This window comes from Procambarus clarkii, chromosome 2 (genome assembly GCF_040958095.1).
Source record: "Procambarus clarkii isolate CNS0578487 chromosome 2, FALCON_Pclarkii_2.0, whole genome shotgun sequence".
Taxonomy (NCBI): domain Eukaryota; kingdom Metazoa; phylum Arthropoda; class Malacostraca; order Decapoda; family Cambaridae; genus Procambarus; species Procambarus clarkii.
Genome location: NC_091151.1, coordinates 54,849,155 through 54,854,717, shown reverse-complemented (window position 1 = coordinate 54,854,717; position 5,563 = coordinate 54,849,155).

The window sequence follows — 5,563 nt, the reverse complement described above, 5'->3', positions numbered from 1 at the left end:
TGTTCTGGGCAATTAATTTGACGAAAGGCTGTAACGCGGCCTGACTGTGATCTTCATAACTCGCTACATCAATCTTAATGTCGTCTATTTCTGTTTCTGATAAATTGGTGTTGGCAAGTTCAGCCACATATGTTGCTATTTGGCATTTGATTTGCTCAAATTTACCTGCAGCTGCTTGATAATAGCTTTCCAAGGTCAGCATAATCAACAGGAGATTGTTGTGACAAATCCTCATATTTCTTGATCTGTCTTGTTAAGTGACCTTTACGACCTGCAAGGGTTTTTTTTTTCATTCTTCCTGCATTATCCATACTGGCTAGTTGATTAACAATGGTATCTGATTTATGACATAAAAAATAATGTTGAAAAAAATCCTTCATTATACATATATATATATATATATATATATATATATATATATATATATATATATATATATATATATATATATATATATATATATAATGGTAATAATAGGGCACATGGGGTAGAAATACTGGGAAATGAATTTTGCCAAACAAAAACAGAATAACTGCTGAATGCACTTAATTATAAATTCTGCTGATATCTACACCTAGATCATCCAGAGCACTATACAACTCTCGCTCTGACTGAATGTCAGGAACAGATGAAACGGCATGTGACAAACTGTCATCTTGAGAGGTAAACACGTTGACATCTAGGCAATGGACATGTGGTGAGTTCACGGTTGAAACAAAAGGTCTAGATCTAAGATTATAGGCGCTAGTATGGGGTGGCTGTACAACAAATGGTCTGTCAACCACAGTAGGTGGTGTCCAAATAGAAGAATCAGTTTGGGTAAGTTCATTGTTATCTTCCTCATCAGTTTCGTCAACAGCCGTTTTAGGTAATTTCACATGGTCTAAATGTCCATTTTTATACTCTCCTGTTAACAAGTTCTTAAGTCTGTACTTGTTACCCTTAATAAGCTCGATTGCCTTATATGGACCCAAAACTTTCTTAGCTTGCACATAGAGCCAGTCCTGTGTTGGTTAAGTACCATTACTACAGATCCGACAGTTATCTTACTGGGCTTAGCTCGTGCATTCCTTGTTCGAGTGAACTTGGCTGTTGCCTTGAGCAGTTGTTCTCGTATTTTCTTCAAAACTAGTTACATTTGTCTATTCTTTACTTGAACAAAATTATTTATGTTATACAAATGATTAGGGAGTACATTAGTCAATTCATTAGGTAGGATCTTATCTGTACCATAAAGAATAGTGGGAGAAGTGTCACCTGTAGAAACATTAATTGAAGAATTAATGGCACACTTAATTAGGGGTATGAGCTCATCCTAATTACTCTTATCAAAATTCAATGTGACTCTCAAGGCATCTAACACTTTTCTGTTAGTGCGTTCTGCTAACCCATTACATGCTGGGTGATATGGCATAATACTACGTTTTGTAATGCTATATAAATCACAGAAGCTAGTTAAAATACTATTACTGAACTCTGGACCATTATCTGAAAGGATTACTTTAGGTATATTATATCTACAAATTATTTGGTCATGGAATGCACTGGCTATAGTTTCTGCTGTTTTGTTCAGGATAGGAACTAGTTCGCAATACCATGACAAATTATCAACCATTAAAAGTAAGTGTCTGTTCCCTTTTTCTGTTTCCACAAAATTTGACAACAAATTCTTTGATACTCGTTCTCAAGGAGATTTAGTCACTAGGTACACATGAATTGGATTAAGTCCTGCTAAATGTCCCTTGTGCTGTAAGCAGGTCAAACATCTGTCAACATAAGGAACCATTTCCTTAGCCCTTTTTTGCCAAAAATACTTCAATCGACCTCGCTGGAGTGTATGATCCTTTCCGGGATGTGCACTTGCACATCATGGATAATCTTTAACACAGTTGGTACCAAGACATCTGGAACAACTGACAACATTTCCTCGGGGTTGTCCGTAGCTTTATTACTCTTCACAGTAAATTGTCTAACATCACTAACTCTTTCAATGGTACTGGAGGTTTGTGTATCTTGCTTAGTTAAAAACTTAATGATGCGTACCAATATGGGGTCTTGTCTCTGTTCCTTCTCTACTACTGTAGCGTCTAATACTGGGTAATCTAACTGAATCGCAGCTATGTGTCGAGAAAACGCATCAGCTACAATATTTTGTTTTCCTGGAATATAACCAAATGTGGAATATAACAGTCTTGAATTGTGAGCAAATATCTAGCAAAGTTTCTACCAGAATTCTTATTCTTGAACAAAGGAATTAGTGGATTGGTGATCTGTAAGTACATGAACTGGGTAATTATAAATTGTATCCCTGAAATGTTTAAGAGCCCATACAACTGCTAAAGCTTCACGTTCTGTTGCACTATAATTTTTCTCTTCTTTAGATAATGTACAGGTTGCATAAGCTATTGCGTGAGGTCTGTGACCTTCGGTTTGAAGTAATGCAGCACCTAAACCTATGTCACTAGCATCTGTAACCAATGTAAGAGGTTTAGAAAAATCTGGGTACCTAAGAACAGGTGACGAGATCAATGCTGCCCTGAGTTTTTTGAGTGACTGTTCCTGGGCTTCTTCCCAATCAAAGGTTCATCTTTTCTTTGTAACTTGTAAAGTGGAGCTGCTATAATAGAGAATCCAGCAATAAATGAACGAAAAATCCTACAAGACCTGTGAACTGTCTTATGGCTTCTGCGGTACGAGGTGTTGGAAAATCACGGGTAGGATAAAAGGAAAACATTCTTTAGTCAAAGAAGGAGAAAGACCTGGGCGTGGATATAACCCCAGATCTGATGCCAGAAGCCAACAACAGCAGAATAACAACAGCTGCGTATGACACAATTGCCAACATCCGTGTATCCTTCAGAAATTTAGATGAGGGCCCTTTGGAAAGAAATACGGCAAAAGTGAAATTCTCACATGAACAGACTTCTCCAGCATGGAATCTCTACCTGAAAAGTGGCAAGGAGAAAATATAAAATGGTCCAGATTTATGCAATAAGACTCGTTCCTGAGCTGAAGGGATTGAGCTATGAGGGAAGATTAAGAGAACTGAACCTAACCACACTGGAGGAAAGGAGAGATAAGGGGGATATAATAACAACATTTAAGAGTCTAAGGGAAATTGATAAGGTCGACATGCGGCCTTGTTCAACGCCAGGAACAGTGGAACAAGTGGTCATAGAAGAAAACACGAGACGTAAATAAGTCACAGAGACGTCAGCAAGTGTGTGCTTTCAGACATAAAGAGATGTCAGAAAGAATTTTTTTTAGTGTCAGAGCTGTCAATAAGTGGAACCGGTTAGACGTAGAAGACGTTGAAGCTAGTTTGATTTAAAGTTCTGACTCTAAATATGATGAAAGAGTGAGAAGAAAGTTCATAAGAATGTTCGTAAGGCGTGGCTAAGAGCCTAGTTCAACCCTGCAAGCACATCTAGGTAAGAACAGGCAAAGAGCGAAACATTGACGAGGAGACAGAGACAGACAGACAGAGATTGACAGAGACAGTTATAGACATACAGACGGGGAGAGATACAGAGAGGCAGTTATTCAGTCATGCACCGAGACTGACAATGAGACCATCAAACAAGCATGCAGGCAGACAATTATGGGCAAACAACCATGCACATGGGCAAGACAGCAGGCAAGGAGGTAGGCATCCAGGCATGCAACAAGACGTGAGATATGCAGATAGGGAGGCAGGTATTCACCTGTGTAAGGAGGCAGACAGAGTAACAAGCAGGCATGCAGACGGACAACTAAGGAGGTAGGCAGGAAGGCGTGCAGTGAGGCATACAAGCAGGCGTGCAGTGAGGCATACAAGCAGGCGTGCAGTGAGGCATACAAGCAGGCGTGCAGTGAGGCATACAAGCAGGCGTGCAGTGAGTCATACAAGCAGGCGTGCAGTGAGGCATACAAGCAGGCGTGCAGTGAGGCATACAAGCAGGCGTGCAGTGAGGCATACAAGCAGGCGTGCAGTGAGGCATACAAGCAAGAAAGCAAGCAGGTAAATTTAGGTGGTAGAGAGAGAGAAAGAGAGAGAGAGAGAGAGAGAGAGAGAGAAAGGAAGAGAGAGAAAGAGAGAGAGAGAGAGAGAGAGAGAGAGAGAGAGAGAGAGAGAGAGAGAGAGAGAGAGAGAGAGAGAGAGAGAGAGAGAGAGAGAGAGAGAGAGAGAGAGAGAGAGAGAGAGAGAGATAGAGAGAGAGAGAGAGAGAGAGAGAGAGATAGAGAGAGAGAGAGAGAGAGAGAGAGAGAGAGAGAGAGAGAGAGAGAGAGAGAGAGAGAGAGAGAGAGAGAGAGAGAGAGAGAGAGAGAGAGAGAGAGAGAGAGAGAGAGAGAGAGAGAGAGAGAGAGAGAGAGAGAGAGAGAGAGATGTGAGAGAAAAGAGAGGAGAGAGAGAGAGGTGTGAGAGAAAAGAGAGGAGAGAGAGAGAGGTGAGAGAAAAGAGAGGAGAGAAGGAGCTAGGGCGAAGAGAGGTGAGAGAAAAGAGAGGAGAGAAGGAGCTAGGGCGAAGAGAGGTGAGAGAAAAGAGAGGAGAGAAGGAGCAAGGGCGAAGAGAGGGGAGAGAAAAGAGAGGAGAGAAGGAGCTAGGGCGAAGAGAGGGGAGGGAAAAGAGAGGAGAGAAGGAGCTAGGGCGAAGAGAGGGGAGAGAAAAGAGAGGAGAGAAGGAGCTAGGGCGAAGAGAGGTGAGAGAAAAGAGAGGAGAGAAGGAGCTAGGGCGAAGAGAGGGGAGAGAAGAGAAAAAAGTGAGGACTTGACAGAGGGACATCCACACACAGATGGTCAGCAGCAGCAGGGGTGAGATGGGGCCATGTGTGACCACATGTTGTCTCCACCAAATGGTCCTCCCCAGTGGTCCTCATCTAGTGGTCCCTACCTAGTGGTGCTCATCTAGTGGTCCTTACCTAGTGGTCCCTACCTAGTGGTCCTCATCTAGTGGTCCTTACCTAGTGGTCCCTACCTAGTGGTCCTCATCTAGTGGTCCTTACCTAGTGGTCCTCATCTAGTGGTCCTTACCTAGTGGTCCCTACCTAGTGGTCTGCATCTAGTGGTCCTTACCTAGTGGTCCCTACCTAGTGGTCCTCATCTAGTGGTCCTTACCTAGTGGTCCCTACCTAGTGGTCCTCATCTAGTGGTCCTTTCCTAGTGGTCCCTACCTAGTGGTCCTCATCTAGTAGTCCTTACCTAGTGATCCCTACCTAGTGGTCCTCATTAAGTGGTTCTTACCTAGTGGTCCTCATCAAGTGGTTCTTACCTAGTGGTCCCTAGTGGTCCCTTTGGGGAGCCGGTCGGCCGAGCTGACAGCACGCTGAACTTTTGATCCTGTGGTCCTGGGTTCGATCCCAGGCGCCGGCGAGAAACAATGGGCAGAGTTTCTTTCACCCTATGCCCCTGTTACCTAGCAGTAACATAGGTACTTGGGTGTTAGTCAGCTGTCACGGGCTGCTTCCTGGGGGTGGAGGCCTGGTCGAGGACCGGGCCGCGGGGACACTAAAAAGCCCCGAAATCATCTCAAGATATGAGATATGACCTAGTGATCCCCCTCTAGTGGTCCTCACCTTGTGGTCCT